The 20232-nt window shown below is 44.3% G+C and overlaps 1 long non-coding RNA gene across 1 annotated transcript in view; it reads left to right on the top strand.

Annotated features, from left to right (window-relative positions):
* Positions 1-9820: 9820 nt before the first annotated feature.
* The window catches only part of LOC135235272 (uncharacterized), a 55144-nt gene continuing 44732 nt past the window's right edge, over positions 9821-20232 (top strand). The window contains exon 1 of the long non-coding RNA XR_010324333.1: positions 9821-10165. This is a non-coding gene — a long non-coding RNA (uncharacterized LOC135235272). The remainder of the gene's footprint in view (positions 10166-20232) is intronic.

Here is a 20232-nt window from a genome sequence, read left to right as displayed (position 1 = left end):
GACCTAGCCATGGCTATTTGTTGTTCAAACACACAGATTGTAAATTATAAAAGCGAAGAAAAAAAACCTGCTAATTTAGTTTTCTTTTGAACCAAAGAAACTTTTGTTCATTGTATATTGAAGAGGCATTTGCTCAATGCATACTCATTGTGGTTATAAATGTATACATCCTTTATTTTATGTGGTTGAGCTAGTGTTCAGACTCCTTCCTGTGAAGCTGGGGTTTGGGGATAACAGCGGGTGGTTTCATGGGAAATTAAAGCTTGGCCGTAATTATACATCTAGGAAACATTGAACAAAATGTCTGACGGTGGGAAATTCAAACAAATGCAACCGAAATTCTCTTTTTCTTGGAACAAGCGACAGCCCTACTCTCCACCGCCCACACAGGAACATCAGCTTCCTCTTGGGAACTTCTTCTGATGAGTATTTCCTTATCCTCCATTACAGTGGTAGACCGTAGACCACGGGGATTGGTGGAACGATGGGGCACAAAGCACATGTGTCTTAATGGGAAAGAAAGGGAAGGTCATTTGATTGAAAGCAGCTGCAACGCACCCACTGATAATACATGCAGCATAACCCAGCCCATTTCCCACCTGTGCCGTGCTCTTTGAGCTGTGTGCTCCTCGTCTTTGGCCATAGAAACACCAGCATTCAGTAGCCACGCCCAGTGCAACCCACAGACCGCGCTATTGACCTTTTTGATTCCGGAACATAGAGCCCAAAGTCATATTAGTCATTTGATAGGATGTTAGGCCACTGCTGTGGCCAGGAAAGCCCATATACCAGCACATGGAATTCTACAGGGGTTATACGACACGACTAATTTATGGAAGCTGAAAAATCTCTTTAAGGTATCATTCCAAAATATCCCATAAGGCTAGCTGATTTGTTTCAGATCTGTTGACTGGAATGGCCGTGATATATGGCTAATGTCAAGATCCTGCTTTCCTCATTAACAGCTGACTGCTCGAGCTCGGTGGATGGTAGTGGCATCATCTTTAATGACACCCTTCTCTGCTGGAAAGAAATGGTTTAATTGGTTTGAAGATAGAACCATAAAGTAACAGCTGGATACTAAATGTGATTATATATCAAAATCCAGCATCCACAGTTTGCTTAATTTAGCCCTTATTAGTTTACAGGTAAAGGGATTATCAGCCTGTGTTGGTACAGTGTGTGCGTCTAGTAGCGTTTAATAAGATTCTGTCTTCAGTGCAAGATTGACTACAGTTGGTTGCCGAGGGAAGGTGGCAATTTGCATCTAAATGTGTTAATTTTTCCACAACTCACTCGGGACCCGCTCCTGTTATGTTATGTTGGGGTGAGGGGCTTGAGATTGTTTTGGCAAATTCAAATGTAGCTGTCTCTTTCGTTTTGGGTGAATTGTATCACTTGTGGCAAAGAGAAGTAGACTCAATTTTCAGAGTTTGCTCAGCTGAAGAGAATTTTTTTAAACACAAGCCAGAACTCCTTTCTCCTGGAAGGTGTCATGCGTCCCGCAGAATAAACCTTTCTACACAAAGTTTTTTTTTTTTTTTTTAAATTCACATTTTAGAATCAGGGTTTGCTGCGTGCATGCCTGTTACGAATTGACTGCAAGAAAAAAGAGGGGGAGAAACTGCATTACCTCTGCAGGATCAGAAGGGGAGAGAAGAGAGAGAAAGCCCTTTCGGAATTACTGACATTTATGCTTCTTTTCAAAGACTGTTTTTCTTTGCAAAAGCTTATTGACCAAAACAACCCCCCCCCCCCCCACCACCCCTATCCCCTGTCCCCATTGTTTTATTGATCAGACCAAATGCACTCAAGTTAATGTGCAGCGCAAAGAGGGGAAGAACCATGCCTTTGGTATCTCTTTCATATTGTATTATGGGATGGTGAAGGGGTGGAGGGACGGGGGGGTTTCCCATCTCTCAGACGCCAGGGAGCAGTAGGCCCACCTGGCTTCAGTTTCCTGCAGGATCACTAAAAGGAAAGGTTGCTGAAGGAGTGAAGGCTGCTGAAGGAGTGAAGGCTGCTGAAGGAGTGAAGGCTGCTGAAGGAGTGAAGGCTGCTGAAGGAGTGAAGGCTGCTGAAGGAGTGAAGGCTGCTTGAAAGGAAAGGTTGCGGCTTTTTCGGGAAGCTCGGGTGGAGCGGCCCGTTCCGCGGAATCTCGCCGGGGTTCCGCGGGGGATCCCGGCGCCGATGCCCAGCCGCCGGGCGGGCGGCCGATGCACCTCTCAGCGCTGCGGCGCGTACGCGTGGGGCAGGGGGTGGGCAGGAGGGAGGGGGGGGACAGGCCCGGAAGGCTGGGATTGGATGCTCTGCGGGACGCATTCGATTTGCATTGTAATTGAGGCGGGTTTAAACGAAAGAGAGGCCTGTGGAAGGAGAGCGGTCACACAGGCCTGGATGAGGCCGGCCATGCTTCTGAGGGTCATGAATGCGCGGTTTGCGCTTGATCACACAACACCGCTCCGCGCACTTAACAAGTGCAACGCTAGTTAGCACAGCCTGTTAGCATAGCGCGTCACTCAGGAACTCCATGGACAGAGATGCTTCATGGGTCTGAAAAGGTGAGGATTGTAATGAAATCGGTGTATCATGTGGGTGTGTCACTCACTGCTATGAGTGACACCATTATTACTGTAAGCTTTATTACTGTTGTCATGGCAGCACATTCATTACATGCTGTAGCATTCTCTGCTTTGTCACCGTTCGTTTTTCCCATTCGTGCCAGTGCTCTGCAAGCTTCATGCAAACAAGAGCGAGTGTTACGCGCGGTGTTGGTTGAAGCAAACAAATACAGGAATCCCTTCTGGACGTTCCAGTAATCCCACAATCCTTGTGATACGGCAGCCGTCTCCTCTTGTTTAGGGAACTGTGTTTGTGACTGCAAGCTTCCTGGCTAAAATCCCAGATGAAGCGCTGCTGTTAAGAATGGTACTCACTTTGGCGGAGTAAATATGTGACTGTATCAAAGGACAACATGTAAAAACCGATGTGAGCACTGGAAAAGGATGCCGATGCAGCATTATAGTGCATGCTGGGAGACAACACTGACGGAGTTTTACAGAAGCACAAATTCAGTGCCTCACGACTTGGATTTGCATTGAAAAGGATTTTATTGGTTGAAATAAATTCGTTATATCTACATGAGGATGGCTGAGAGAGTTTAGCCGGGAGCACCACAAACAGACACATTTACTTACTGTTTCCTATAAAAGTGGTGTCACATGATTTGATTAAGATTTGATTAATTAGAATCATGCTGGTAATAATGGTTTATCTTATTTAAAGCAGTCAAGGAATGGAGTAAGTTATTTAATGGTTCTAGTTGCCTTCGGATGCATTTAATTAATTAACCAGGCAATTCACATTTCCTCAAAATTTGACATATTAAGGTCTAACCTTTTCGTGAAGTCAACCGACTTTCATTTTTATGCCATACCGTATTTATTTCCCTCTGAATTGTCACACAGAATTGTGAATCACAGAAGACAGCACAGAAAATTGAAAAGTACTGCAGCCAGCTGCTGATAAAACACATTTTGGGATTCACAGAGCCTCAATGTCCCATCTCTTCTTCTGTTTCAAAGCCTTTGTTTCAGCATATCTTTGATTACATTTTTTTTTTTAATGCTGCATTTTTTGCTTGTCCGAAAGCTGATCCATATCATTATTTCTCAGCCTCTGGTGTTAGCACGGTTCAGATATACCGACGGCACCCAGGTGAATCTGGTGCTTTATAAGGTGAAAGACGTAAAGGCAAAACAGCATTAAGCTGACTCCTTGCCTCTCCCCTGTGATTTATGTTCACAGACACGGTGCACTGCATGCAGTCACATGTAACTGTCACACAGAATGAGGGTTTATTCATTTTGTATTTTTCATTTGACTGTAGTTTTTACACCGTGAAGACGGAGAACCCCTCATAGGGGGGGTTGAGGGGGGTGGGACAGCAAGGCATCATAAATCTGAGTCCACTCACCGTTCGCGTCTCTGATGAAGAGAAATACTGTCGTCTTGCCAACAGGCCCTGACAGACCCCCGGCCAACTTACACACATGTGCGCATGTGCCCACACACGCACAAATGCACGCACGCACATGTGCCCACACACGCACACACGCACAAATGCACGCACGCACACACATGTGCCCACACACACACGCACAAATGCACACACGCACACATGTGCCCACACACGCACAAATGCACACACGCACAAGCACGCACACACATGTGCCCACACACACACGCATAAATGCACACACGCAAACATGTGCACAAATGCACACACGCACAAGCACGCACACACATGTGCTCACACACACAAGCACAAGCACACACACACACATGTGCCCACACACGCACAAATGCACACACGCACACGTGCCCACACACGCACAAATGCACACGCACACACATGTGCTCACACACACAAGCACAAGCACACACACACACACATGTGCCCACACACACACAAATGCACACACGCACACGTGCCCACACACGCACAAATGCACACGCACACACACGTGCCCACACAAGCACAAGCACACACACACATACATGTGCCCACACACGCACAAATGCACACACGCACACATGTGCCCACACACACGCACAAATGCACACACGCACAAGCACGCACACATATGTGCCCACACACACACGGACAAGCACACACACACGTGCCCACACACACACGTACAAGCACGCACACACATGTGCCCACACACACACGCACAAGCACACACACACATGTGCCCACACACACACGCACAAGCACACACACACGTGCCCACACACACGCACAAGCACGCACACACATGTGCCCACACACACGCACAAGCACGCACACACATATACCCACACACACACGGAGAAGCCCACACACACATGCACAAGCACGCACATACATGTGCCCACACACACACGCACACACGTGCCCACACACACACAAATGCACACACGCACACGCACAAGCACGCACACACATATGCCCACACACACTCACAAGCACGCACACACATATGCCCACACGCACAAGCATGCATAACACACACACACAAGTATGCACAAATGCACACACACACACATATGCCCACGTGCACGCACACACATATGCCCACACACATACGCACAAGAACGCACACACATATGCCCGCACACACAAGCATGCATACACACACACACACAGTATGCACAAATGCACACACACACACATATGCCCACACACACGCACAAGCACGCACACACATATGCCCACACACATACGCACAAGCATGCACAAATGCGCACACACACACATTATGCCCACACGCATAAGCATGCATAACACACGCTCCAGTATGCACAAATGCACACACACACACATGCCCACACTCACACATGCATGCACACACACACACACACACACACACACATATGCCCACACTCACACATGCATGCACGCACACACACACACACACACACACACACACACATGCCCACACTCGCACACACTCTTGCGCATTGCCTCTCCTCTAATGAAAATGAATCTGCTGTCCTCTTTGGGAGCAGACATGCTGCAGCAGAAGTGGAGGCTTCTAAGAGGTCCAAATGGCTTTGTGCACAGGCTCCTTCTCATTTGGTCTGCCCCTGGAGACATAAAGAGATGGGGATATAAAATAAAGAAAATAGTGTGTGTGTGTGTGTGTGTGTGTGTGTGAGTTTGTGCATGCATGTGTGTGCTGTGCTTGTGTGTGCGCGTGAGTGCATGCGCATGTGTGTGTCTGTGTCTTCGTGTGTGTGTGTGTTGGGGCAGTGGGGTGGGGGGGGGGGGGGAATCAATTTCCTCAGTTTGGTCTCCAGGCTAAGTATTGGTCCAGCTGGAGTTTATAGTGTAGAAGGCCCTTGGTCCTGCTCCATCACACTGACATCTCATGAAAAACTGTTTTTGCCAGCTGTTTTAAATTATTGTCAGCCTGTTTCTGATCCGCATAGTTGCCATCCATCCAGACTTGTCAGGGCCGAATGGACCTGTCGTTCCCCGGAGTCATGGCGTGTCCGCTACATCAGGACCCCCCCTCGCCCCCCCCCCCCCAAACAAAGTCAGAGGGGACAGTTTGCGGCCCTGTTTCTCAGGGCTCTGTGGTGGTCCCCAGGGCCACCCTGTCTTTCAGCATGAGGCCCGGAGCTCAGACTCTGGTCTTCCTGGCTCTGTTTGCGACTCTGTTCTTAGTGACTCCGTTCTTGAGCGGGCAGCATGCTTCTCGCGGAAACGAAGTTCGGCGAGGTCATAAGAACAAAATGACGGGATTGCGGAGAAAACGAACAAACGCATTCCCTTGTCAAAGTTTTTTCGGCACTTCTTGCACCTCCAAGATTTTCTAACTAGCCGAAATCACCGCAGATGACACCAATGCAAACACCGTGTGTGATTGGTCAGAAATTCAAAGTGGGGGTGATTTATTTTGTTTTATTTCCGCAAGCTGATTCCCGAGTCTCCATGGAGACTATACTGCCAGCAACGTTACAATAATTACGCATATACATAATGCAATAATACATAATAATACATTGCCAGTTAAATCCAATAATACGTTTACAATCCATTCATACGTTACCATGGACAGTTCTGAAGAAAGATTGGCCAAGGAGGTGTTGTTTTGTTTCCCAGCGAGTAGCCATATTGATACTTCTGTTGCTACGTGCGGTTGCGAAACCACATCGAGTATAAAACAATTTCGTCCGCAGAGAACTTCCTCGGTTTTTCGGCAAGCCGAAAAAATTTGACTTCTTTTGAAATATGATGCCCGCTCTGTTCTTAGAGGCTTTGTCCTTAGAGGCTGTGTTCTTAGTGGCTCTGTTCTTAGAGGCTCTGTTCTTAGTGGCTCTGTTCTTAGAGGCTCTGTTCTTAGAGGCTCTGTTCTTAGAAGTTCTGTTCTTAGTGACTCTGTTCTTAGTGGCTCTGTTCTTAGAGGCTCTGTTCTTAGTGGCTCTGTTCTTAGAGGCTGTGTTCTTAGAGGCTCTGTTCTTAGAGGCTCTGTTCTTAGTGGCTCTGTTCTTAGTGACTATTCTTAGTGATTCTGTTCTTAGAGGCTCTGTTCTTAGTGGCTCTGTTCTTAGTGACTCTGTTCTTAGAGGCTCTGTTCTTAGAGGCTCTGTTCTTAGAGGCTCTGTTCTTAGAGGCTCTGTTCTTAGAAGTTCTGTTCTTAGTGACTCTGTTCTTAGTGGCTCTGTTCTTAGAGGCTCTGTTCTTAGTGGCTCTGTTCTTAGAGGCTCTGTTCTTAGTGGCTCTGTTCTTAGAGGCTCTGTTCTTAGTGGCTCTGTTCTTAGTGACTCTGTTCTTAGAGGCTCTGTTCTTAGTGTCTGTGTTCTTAGAGGCTCTGTTCTTAGAAGTTCTGTTCTTAGTGACTCTGTTCTTAGTGGCTCTGTTCTTAGAGGCTCTGTTCTTAGTGGCTCTGTTCTTAGAGGCTGTGTTCTTAGAGGCTCTGTTCTTAGAGGCTCTGTTCTTAGTGGCTCTGTTCTTCGTGACTCTGTTCTTAGAGGCTCTGTTCTTAGAAGTTCTGTTCTTAGTGACTCTGTTCTTAGTGGCTCTGTTCTTAGAGGCACTGTTCTTAGTGGCTCTGTTCTTAGAGGCTGTGTTCTTAGAGGCTCTGTTCTTAGAGGCTCTGTTCTTAGTGGCACTGTTCTTCGTGACTCTGTTCTTGACTCTGTTTCTTATGCTTGTAATCCTGTTCTAGAGCCTGTCTTAGTGACTCTTTCTTAGTGGCTTGTTCTAGGACTCTGTATGCATTTAACTGTATGCTATATATATATGGAATACTGGAATACATTATTTAGTACTTTGGCCTTATGCTTTACATTAGCATATCTGAGTTGATAGTTTGTCATTATTGTTTTCATCTGAAAAAAAACATCATTGCATACATCAAGATTTTTATCCAGCAGCATTTTCCATTGCTGTACCTGAAGTTACTGTACATACCATGGTGCACAATGGGTAGTATCTCTCAGTAAATATGTGTTCCACAGGCATTCAGTGGCAGTAGGCTTTCCCCTTTAAGTCACAGCGGATTACTGAGCGTTTCACAATGATAGAGTACTCATGACTCTGGGTAGAGCAGAGCACTGCGGTCAGGCCACCAAAGAAGCAACTATTAATAAACAGCCCCTCCATTTTCTGGACTTGTTCTCCTCTGCTGGCCAGGGTTGCAACCTTTAATTAAGTGCGCTGTTCTTATGACATTTACGTTATTAATGGAGACGGTGTCCTTCGCTTTCAATTAGTTTCATGCCAATCAGCTCCAAGCATTTGCCTGACTTGTTGATTGCTAATTGACTTTAGGCTGCATCCAGTCTTTTCTTGTAATTTGTGGTGATTGATTGTTATAATTAATTTGCATCAGTAGGTAGACCATTAGAGCCTGTTTTTGCCCTGCTGTGCACAGACACTATTTTATTATTTACTTTTCTTTTCTTTCAAATATACTTCTGAGTAGTTTCTGTTGGATGTAACATGGACTTCATAAATGTATTTAATATAATAATGGCCAGTAGAGAGAGTTCTGAAAAGTGTGTCTCTCTCCTTTATATATGGCCAGTTCTGTTCGCTGGAGTTGTTCAAAAGCACGCTGACGTCAATTTCTGTTTGCACAGGTGCTCACTTGAAATGATTTAAAATAAACTACGGGTTTATTAAACTGCCTTCTTCTAAACTATTCCTGTATGCACTTTTATGAGCATTGCTTAGAATTCAGGCTTATATTTTGTTTGATACATTTTGTGTGATTCGAACCTGATATAAATACTGGCTGAAAAATAAAATGAGGTAAATTTCCTTGATTTTCCTTTACCTGCACCAGGTAACTGCCAGAACTGGAAAGCTGAGCAGAGGAAAAGAAAGAGCAATCTATCCAGAGCATGGGCCAAATTAGGAAGAATGACTTTTCCAAGAGGTACATTATTACGCACAACACTAAAGTGTTTAAAATGTATTAGGCCACTTGATATGAAGCCAATCGGTTCCCTGGTGGAAATGAAGTCAGAACAGAAACGTTATTCATTTCTACCATGAACGCATTTCTTGTGTGAGCCATTCTATAAAATAATGAAAAGATTAGGACCGGACATGCTGTAACGTTTGTACCACATCAGACCGAAAAAGACCACAAAGACATCGGGCTAAAAGTAAGATTGCACAACTGTGTGTGAGGAGCGCAAACACTTACTGAAAGTTCACAACCACAGAGGAATTATTCTGAAGAAAATGTTTCACAGTATTGATTTCTGCTTTCCTGGCATAACTGTGGAAATCTGCGAATTTTGACAATGATAGCCTTAAATAATAATACCAGATAATCAATTGCGGCGAGGAGGTGGGATTAACACTATTTTCGTTCTGCGTGAAGGAACAGCTCATACCACCGTAGAATAATTAGCAGTTGAGAAAATTCCATTAGCACGCTTCACAGGCATTCCTGTCATTAATTTCAGCTCTCGAAAGCTTGCGAGCTCTCTCATTCCACAAACGGTTTTTTTATATTTATTCTGGAGCCTGTCCAAGAATTCATCGGAGTTGCATGTGCGCAAATAGCAGATTAATTAGAAACGAATAAAAGGAGAGGGGTTTTACGTATTGAAAAGCGGGCTGCGATAACGTTAGCGGGAACTCAAGGTTGTGTTCATTCTGAAGTGATCTGGATGAGGACGACGGGGCCAGAGTGTGCGGCTGCGTTGAGTGATTCACCCTTTGCATTAGCGTGAAGTATCAGCACTCCAGCGAACCCACTCCTCCGATTCAGAGCTGTTTCAGGGAATTGTAAATTGTACGTCGGTTTGACAGAAGCGTGCACCCGACATCCGACGGCCTCCGTTTTATAAAATGAGTTCAAATCGCAATAACCCCTCAGCGCGAAAAGAGCCCGTTTCCATTACGCGTATCATATTATTTACAAGCGGCCGGTCCAGTTTAAGAGCCAGATGGCTACCCCGCCCACATGGTAATGCTATATTTCCCTAGCCGCCGCGGCGCGTCGGTTTCCGCGCTGCTCCCGCAGCACTGAGAACATTGTTTTGCCGTTCCCTCCAGGAGACGCTGTGAGAGCTCAGTTTCATATCAGGAAAAATGAGCTGCGAATTCCGTTTTGTTTTTGTTTCATCTTTATTTAAAGGAAACGTGCCAGCAAAGGTGAGGGAATCCTTCTTATTTTATTTTTTTTTTTAATGCAGGTTGCTCCAGTGTTTGGGGGTACTTTTACAAATGAAGAGGATTCAAAAAAAAAACATTGAAATACTGGATGACAGTTGGTCAGCTGCTCCTTGTGTTTCAACCACTGAATTTCGTCAGCGTATGCGGTCACGTGTCGTTACCCAGATGGGGACGACTCAGGCGCCTGTCCCATTTTGCGTGAGGCATGAGAATCGTTTCCCCTGCTTATCTGTCACCAGTGAACATTAAAGAAATGGAGCATGTCTATTCTGTCATGCAGGTGTCCACTGTTGCAATTGGGGGCGAGCATTCCGAGGCATTCCATTTAAATAGTGAACATACTTTGGATTTAATTAAAAGCCTTTTTTCCGTTGGACATCCTGATTCATTTGACAGCGTAGAGGACATGAGGCACATTATTTCTAATAGCAGCTGCCACACTTAGCAGGGCTGTGGGATAAAGGGTTCTGTAGTAAGAGGCAAAGGTCTACATCATCCTGCCCCCCCACCCTTATGATAAACATAATCAGTCACAAGAGGCAAGAGCAACAGCCAGATCAGTGCAATCCTCTAAGCTCCAGTGTTTAACTGTAGCAGGGGTCAGGGTATTAAAAAGAGGATTTTATAAAGCACCATATGTTGCCTGCCTGAAGGTGTTCACTGTTTGGGGTTGTCACGTCAACAATTCCCACGGAAACACATGGCCTCAGCAGTTCAGCCCTCTTCAGGGTCATAGGAGAACAGGCAGGTCACTTTGAATGGCGCAGAATATTTCTGCCTTTTTCTGAAACTGATACACCGTATTTCCGCAGCTACGTTTCAGAAGTTTCCCAAACCTCAACTTGGAACGTGTGGCGTTATAATAAAACCATATTAACCAGTGTAACTGTCACCGCCCAAAAAGAAAAAGAAGTCAAGGGTTTTGTTTAACGGGCATTAAAAACACGCCTTCATTAGATGTGAGCAGTGAGCTCAGTGTGGGGTTGGGGGGGGGTTCAGGTGGAAATCTCCTTCATTCAGGGCTGTCCCCTTAGTGTGATCTACCTCAGCTCTCTAATCAGTCACACAGGGACACTTGTCACCTCTGCCTTGTGTCACTCCGAATGTCTTTAGGGAGTGATGCCACAGACCCTTTAGACATCCCAGATCCTCAGTTCTGGATTCTTAACAATGAGGGTTCTGTCTCCCGACCACTGAAAAAAAAACAACAGATTCTGAAAAGTCATTAAGGCGCATGACCAAATCACAATACTGCGGAGATGAACATTCTGCCCTCTAAAATATCTCTGGGAACTCCTGTTACCGGCATGGAACCTGTCAAAAGAAGGTTCCATGTGAAGGAGCTGAGAGGACAGAAGGGACACAGGAGTTGACTACCTGGTGAAATTCATTGTTTGAAATGATCTGTGTCAATACTTGTGTTGTGCATCCAATCAGATGAGTTGTAACACGTCTGTGTCCATATCACCAGGTATCCGGTTCCTCACTGGATGCAGCCGCTCAGTGGAAGAGATACCCACATGAACCCAGGCTACCTGATAGATTACTCTTCATGACATTGGCCCTGATGGTGTAACAATATACGTTAGCCGCTCTCAAAGAGCTTTACAAGGTGACTAAATGTGTGGATTTTTTCTCTCTGTAAGCCAACAAAGATTTGTTTCAGTTATCGATTAACTGATATATTGCGGCTGGACGTTGGCTCCCTCCACTTTCCCCGTGAAGGTGCTTGTCTGCTCACAAAAGCTCTGCGAGATTACAGTTATTTATATCCCAATTATAAGACCTCCCCGCTGTTCTCCACGCAATGCAGAATCGTACACATCCGTTCCGGCTTTGCTTGTGCACTAAAACAGCTATCAGTGCCACTACCCATGCTTGTCTTATGTGGAATAAATGTACATGTGTGATAGCAGTCATTATTTGTAGAGGTCATATATTTTATGAGACTAATAAGACATATTTGACTTACTAAATACAATGAAAAAAAGAAAATAGGATATTCTATATTTTCATATTTTTGGAACCTCAAAAATTCAACCTTTGGAACCTATACACTCAAAATCATGAACACATTCTTTAATGGGAATTTTTTTTTTTTATTGCCAGAAAAGAAACAAATGTTTTGCAAATTCAAAGACAAAACATTTTCATCTTGCCACAACCAGCACTTCACCTGTAGAGAGGCATGCTTGTGCGTTAGGCTTTTCTTGTTTTTGAATAATACAATGCACTATGTCTGGTCTGTATTATTTTGTAATGCATTGTTACTGATTAGGTCAGTACGGCTGTGGTCTTTGTTGGAGCTGAGTTATATTTGCAGTTTAACCTTGTACTGTAATTTGAATATCAATGAAGTGGCTACTTTTCACAGATTCTCCCCAAATTACCTGAGTAGTGCTGATAGTTGGGGATGGGGGGATGGGGGTTGGTTATTGTTTTTCTCTGTGCTTGCTGAAAATCGGCTTTTCTCATTCCTGGGTGGCCATATTGGTTTTTAGGTTTCAAACTATCTTCTGCTCTTAATTATTTCAAGAAGTCAAGGGTTTTGTTTAACGGGCATTAAAAACACACTTCATTAGATGTGAGCAGTGAGCTCAGGTGGGGTTGGGGGGGGGGGGGGGGGGGGGGGGGGCGGGCGTTCAGGTGGAAATCTCCTTCATTCAGGGCTGTCCCCTTAGTGTGATCTACCTCAGCTCTCTAATCAGTCACACAGGGACACTTGTCACCTCTGCCTTGTGTCACTCCGAATGTCTTTAGGGAGTGATGCCACAGACCCTTTAGACATCCCAGATCCTCAGTTCTGGATTCTTAACAATGAGGGTTCTGTCTCCCGACCTCTGAAAAAAAAACAACAGATTCTGAAAAGTCATTAAAGGCGCGTGACCAAATCACAATACTGCGGAGATGAACATTCTGCCCACTAAAATATCTCTGGGAACTCCTGTCAAACTATCTTCTGCTCTTAATTATTTCAATAGCCCAATCAAGTTCTGACATTTTATATGCATTAATTGAGCTCGTGAATGGCTGCTGGAGATTGTTCTTGTGTCCCTGTATGAGAAATTTTGCTTTGGTCTAATCAGCCAATTAGTTAATTGAGCCAGTGTAATTGGTGGAGACAAAAAACAGGAACTGATGCTGCCCCCAGGAGCATTTTCCTGCTGTAAATTATCTTGACTGGTTTTGTGGGGTCAGGATTTTGCGGTTGGTTATCTGTGTGCTATAAATTCTTATCTGGGTATGTGGTTGGTGGATTGGGCGGGCGGAGGGGGTTTGTTTGGTGTTTGCTTATCTATGTGTTGTAAATGATCTTAGCTAACTTTCTGGGGTGGGTAGAGGCAGGATTTTGTGGTTACTTATCTCTGTGTTGTAAATTATCTAGGCTGTGGTGGGTAGGGAGAGGATTAGAAAGTTACTTATCTCTTTGTTGTAAATGATCTTCGCTGTGTTGGGTAGAAGAGAGGATTTGGCAGTTGCTTATCTCTGTGTTATAAATGATCTTGGCTGGTGTGAGATGGGTAGTAGGTATGATTGGGCGGTTGCATATCTCTGACCTAAAAAGATCTTGGCTGGGTGAATGGGTTGAGTAGGGGAGAGATTTGGCAGCAGCTCATCTCTGTGCTGTAAATAATCTTGGCTCGCCTGGGTGAGTGTGTTCCCAGGGGGCCATGGGGGGGACGTGTCACTTATTGTTACATTTCTCATGCTCATAATCTCATTCTCCTGCAATGAGGAGTTACAGTGGAATCAGCGCCTGCCTCACACTGAGCTATTTTAAGGGTGTGTGTGTGTGTGTATAATGTGTTTGTGTGTGTGTGCAGGTGTGGGTGCTGGTGTGTGTGTGTGTGTGTGTGTGTGTGTATAATATGTTTGTGTGTGTGTGCAGGTGTGGGTGCTGGTGTGTGTGTGTGTGTGTGTGTATAATATGTTTGTGTGTGTGTGCAGGTGTGGGTGCTGGTGTGTGTGTGGGTGTATAACATGTTTGTGTGTGTGTGCAGGTGTGGGTGCTGGTGTGCGTGTGGGTGCGTGTGTGCGTGTATGTGTGTGTAATGTGTGTATGTGTAATATGTTTGTGTGTGTGTGTGTGTGCGTGCAACTGTGGGTGCTGGTGTGTGTGTGTGAATGTGAGGGTGTGTGTGCTTGCATGTGTATATGATTGCGTGAGTGTGTATGTGTGTTGTGTGTGCAGGTATCGGGGGTATGTGTGGGGGTGTGTGCACTTGTGCGTGCGTGTGTGTGTGTGCGCGTGTATGTGTGTGTGTGTGTGTGTGTGTGTGTGTGTGTGTGTGTGTGTGTGCAGGTGTCGGGGGTATGTGTGTGGGGGTGTGTGCATTGGCGCAAGAGCCTGTGTGTACCACTGTCACGGCTCAGTGAATAATGCATGGAGACCAGTGCAAATTGATCCCTTTATTCTCAGATACTGTTGCCATGCCGGTCGGCCTCGTCTCCAAAACAAAAAAGGAAGTTATTCCGCATTGTCTGAGCGACCTGCAATTATGATTGTGTGTTTCCTGGCCATAAAAAAAATAAAAAACACAGCTTGTGCCCGGAGAAATCTATCCTTGCAGAATCTCGTTTAGGAAAGCATGGTGCGGGGGGGTGGAAGGTGGGAAAAATCAGCCAATCTGAGAAAATGCGCACAGGTAGAAGGTCACAGAGGGAATCGCAGCAGAGCCGGGGTGTGAGGGGGTGGGGGTGGGGGACGGGGAGGGGGGGGAGCTGTGAAGTCAGGCCTCATTAGCTTCTGTTCGCTTCATGTGAGGGATCTTTACTTAAAACTTACTTGAGTTCATGAGGGTTAACTGTAGTTTGCAGTTCCTGCAATATGTTGCTTCGAGCTTTTTCTCCGTATTTCCAGCCCAAGTGGTTTCTTTCACACCTGATGTAACATCTTTTTCTTTCTTTTAAGAGAAATCTAGTCTTTGTGGAAGGGAATCTTAATGTGGAAGAATGATCCATCTAGTTATGCAGTATGTGTGCTCAAATATGGGCAGACATTGTATAGGCTTGTTACGTCCCTCCGCCTCCGGTGGGGGCGCTGGCCGTTTGGACACGCGTGTGTCTTGTTAACGTTAATTGTGAGCACCTGTGGCAGTGCCCTTTTAAGAAGCCTGGAGTCGGCTTCTCAGGAGATGGGAGCTTTTTCTCCTCACCTCTCGACCACGGCCGGGTCTTGATTTTATCTGGCGTGTTGCGTCTATTTTAGTATTTCTTTTTGTAATTAAAATAAAGTTATTGGTTATTTTGGGAAACCTTGATGTCGGCATCGCTTATGTTCGCGGGGGCTTGAGAGCAACCGTAACAAGGCTGTATAGATGTGTGTAGCACTGAGGTCTATTTTTTGACGGTTGTGCTTTAACAATGTGACCTTTGACCTCTTTCTGTGCTTCATTTTTGGCTGTTTGGCCTCCTACATGGCCTGTAATACATTTGCCCTCTCATTAATGTTTAAATGAGTTGTGAAAATATATTGAAACAATATGCTTTTTACTGTAACTTACATTCCGTTTGCTGTGCGACAAAAACCTCTTCTTTAAATTTCCCTCTGGCAAAGTGAATTAAAATGGCGATGGAACAGTGCGTGTAACTGAGAGGTTGCAGGTTCAGTTCCCAAGTGGGGCACAGCCATTGTGCCCTTGAGCAAGGTGCTTAACCTGACTTCAATAAATATCCGTTCGTAAGAAGTAGTTGCACATGGAAGAAAGTAAACTATGTAAATTGCTCGGGATGAGCATGTCTGCTAATTGGAGCCACCAGTTTGTGACACACGGGGATTAAAGCTTGCATTTCAATGATGATCCTCCAGGGGTCCCTGTAGGCACACAAAACCTCAAGGTCTAATTCCTTGGGCATTTGGGACTAATTATAAAATTGAGTGGCCAACTGACAGTTATAAACTCATTCGGTTCACCCAATATGGGTACAGTGAAAGGGAAGGAGCTTGGATTGCACATCGAATGCTGACACTACAAAAAGTGCATCTTTGAACTTACGAGTGCAACAGTATCTGCCTGGTACACCGTACACAGACAGTTATACAGTCAAATGCAAAAGTATTTGGACGGTGAGTTTTGCATTTAACAGTGTATGCTTTGTTAGCTTTCATGTGCGTGAGCTAATGATGCAAAGATGTGTGTATAAAAACGCTGTAATTCCTACAAGGATCTCCTGATATGGTTGTGTCTACCCTGAAATTAAAGCTAACCGTCTGCACTTTACTGTAACCTCATTATTCATTGTTTTATTTGAAATCCAATGCGCTGGAGTACAGAGCCAAAGCAACAACAACAACAAAATGGAGTCACTGTGCCGATACCTGTGGTTTGCATGATTCTTTACGGAACACATTAAACCTGCAACATGCCCCTGTGCCCTGAATACACGCTGAAGCATTTCCTCCTGTACCGCCACACCCTCAGACAGAGTGGGTGGTCTCGAGCAGCAGTGGGCTATCTGAGGCAGGTTTCTGTTTCCACCAATTACCCTGGCTAAGCTATTTGGTTGTATACAGCAACGCTTGTTCACTTGTAGATTAGATCACAGTAAAGCAGTTCTCATAGGGTCACAGCAACAGTGTTTGGTTGGCATTCATGTGATTATCAAGAAATATAGCTAAAATGTCAGAAGCCATAGCGTGAAAACCTCGTTGCCCATCTCTGATCTTGAGGCTCCTCTGTGGTCAATCAGTTGGAACTTGCTTTTGTAGAAGTTCTTTTGGGACAGCAGGATACAGCCAGTGAGATGATTCATCAAGAGGCAGTCTGGATCAGATTGTTCTCCTTGATTAACACTGAGGTTGGCTGTCCAGCCACTAGCTGTGTTTCCCTAACTGCAGATGAAGGTCTGCAAATACACATGCATACCACACTTCAGCTCTAACGTCTCTCAGCACGGAGAACTTTGGAGAACCGTCTGTTGAGTTTATTACACTCTAATAGAAAGACAGACATTGACGTACCGGCAGAAGTATTTGTTCAGTTTTTTCATAATTATAAAATATATTTTTTTTAAAGTAAAATATTATCAGGAAAGAAAATATGCTGGGGACAAATGAGTGAAATGCATATTAATTTTCACAAGCACTCTTCCAATAATGACTTTCTCAATTTAACTGACCTGCATTTCCAGACTTACAGTAATGGGTTTTATAATTAACAGCAGTGAGAATCACCTAAAAGGTTCTAGGAGAGAATGAGAATATTTTTAACCTGAATTGATTTATGGATTGAAGACACATATCGATCAGAACACCTGCATGAAAATTAGATTTTTAATAAGGAAAGCAAAAGGTAAAATCATATAAAGGAAGAATCTTTGTATTGAAGATGTGTGATATTGGATTCTTTTAAAGCAGTCCATTACCCACTGGGATTTTACAGGCATGTAATGGGTTAACAGATAAAGTATTTGCCCCAGGTCTGGTAATCGCAGTGGGTGTGACTATGCACTGACCAGTCGGGACATGTGACTATACACAGACCAGTCGTGACATGTGCACTATGCACTGACCAGTCGGGACATGTGACTATACACAGACCAGTCGTGACATGTGCACTATGCACTGACCAGTCAGGACATGTGACTATACACAGACCAGTCGTGACATGTGCACTATGCACTGACCAGTCGGGACATGTGACTATACACAGACCAGTCGTGACATGTGCACTATGCACTGACCAGTCAGGACATGTGACTATACACAGACCAGTCAGGACATGTGACTATACACAGACCAGTCGGGACATGTGACTATACACAGACCAGTCGTGACGTGCACTATGCACTGACCAGTCGGGACATGTGACTATACACAGACCAGTCGTGACATGTGACTATGCACTGACCAGTCATGACATGTGCACTATGTACTGACCAGTCAGGACATGTGACTATACACAGACCAGTCGTGACATGCACTATGCACTGACCAGTCGTGACATGTGACTATGCACTGACCAATAGGGACATGCAGTGTGCTACTGTTCACTGCGTGTTGAATAAGCGGTGTGTCGTGGCTTTCCTGTGCTATTGGTATGCTGTCTGTGTCCTCTCTCAACGTCACCTCCGGTTCAGAGTCATGTGACTGCTATAGGAGTGATGGCAGAATCAGGCTTCATGTGCCCTCTGATGGGTGGAGCTACAATGATCTCTTTATCACTTAATTTTCAGAACAACAATAATAATAATAATAATAATATATTTTTTTTTAATTTTATTTATCTAGCACATTTCGAACACAGTGCCATTTAATGCGCTTTTCAGAAAAAATGACCAGAAGTAAAAAGAGACAAATTAAAACTGGGCAAAAAAATTGAAAACATATTAAAACATCAACAAAATAAACAAAAACCCTGAGAACAATAATAAAGATTAAGAAAAATATAACGAAACAATTCAGACAATTTAAAAGGCGAAATGAGTAAAATGAATCGATTGGCTCAGTTCCCCACAGCGACACACGATGACGGGTCGAAGGCGTCGCGTCCGTGATGACGTGTGATAGCTCCTCCCACCTGTGGCGTACCGAAACCTCACGGCGCCATCGCGGTTCCACAGAAGCGTAGCCGGGGGCCAGACCGTGGGTTGGGACCCCCTGCAGAACCCCCAGGAGGGGTTCAGGTGGGTCTGTGAGGAACATACAGCGAACATTTCTTATCATCCGTTATAAGCTTTCCATTCGCAGAAATTCAGCTTTAAAAATGTGCTTGTTATGCGCACCGCAGTGTAGATGAAGTTGTTTGTATGCCAGTTAAAGACTTTTTAATTTCACATTTGAGCTTGTTAGACTACATTTCAATAGCAGTTCATCACACAAAAGCCAATCGCTCATAAAGCAGAAGGTGTGGGGACCATTGTGGCACCACTCAACAGCCAATTGAATAGCACTTAACGTGAGCTATTGCCGGTGCGTATTTCTCAGATCTGACAAAACAGCCAAGGATTTTTGAAGCGAATACAATTGTGGGCTCTTGTTTAACCGTGTCTAAGGAACATTGATTCCTCCGTGCTTCTGCATGTTCTCTCGGACTGTGATTAATATCTTTGTCTGGTTGCAGATCTTGACCTTCTCTTAAAGGTCATAACGCAGTATTGACGGTGAATTGATTCACATGCACCTTTCTTGAGTACCACTTGTGATTACAGGACTTCATTGAGATGATTAATAGAGTGATTGCTTTGGGACAGGGAGTTAGGTATTTGATTATTGGTGTGTTCTATTTGAGCCCCACGTGTACCTACGTACATGCAATCCATTATTGAAGATAAAACAAATGCAAAATGGTTTCTTCATAAATATTTTGAAAATATAGATCCTACTATCTATTTACAGATAGTAGGATCTATATTTTATATACAGCCTCATTTATATAGCAGTGCCTGTGTGTAGAGATATAGATGATAATTATATTACTACTGTGCCAGATCACACTGATCTTTGTCACCCACACTTAACACAAGCACAAGCGGAAAGCAAGGTGGGAAAGACAAGCCTTTCTCTATCCACGCCAGTCCAAATCTATGTTTCCCAAACGAGCCCAGTGATACTTTTTAGATGGAAACAACATTAAAGAACATTAAAGAACACTGTAAATTTCAAATCTGTTTTTTTTATTTTTTTTAATGGTGTGAGCGGTTTGATTTCATAAGCATCTGCACTTTTAAAACTTTAACTTAAACATCAGATTTTGCAACAAATCCAAAAAATTCAATATTAATTAAATACTGTTTATGAGAATTTCAACAAATAAAAATGAAAGCACCTACCGTCAGAAATCTCACAAAAGCATTTGATTGAGTCAAATCTTTCAGTATCTCCCGAGGAGGTATTTTTATTTTCTCAGAAATGACCTGAAAGAAGACACTCCAAAACTTTATTAATGCAGAAACAGTTTGACGGTCTGTAAATCTGGCTCCTCACACCTAGCTAGATTTCACAGGGCAAAACGCATTGCTTATCCAATACACTCTGCAGAAAAATAATTTACCAGTGTTTAATGTAATTGTGTTTTTTTATCGCTCAGGGGTTTGAGAAGCTTCGG

The sequence above is a fragment of the Anguilla rostrata genome, chromosome 11 (genome assembly GCF_018555375.3).
Source record: "Anguilla rostrata isolate EN2019 chromosome 11, ASM1855537v3, whole genome shotgun sequence".
NCBI lineage: Eukaryota > Metazoa > Chordata > Actinopteri > Anguilliformes > Anguillidae > Anguilla > Anguilla rostrata.
The sequence above is the reverse complement of the archived record's forward strand: the minus strand, read 5'-3'. Positions and strand labels throughout refer to the sequence as shown.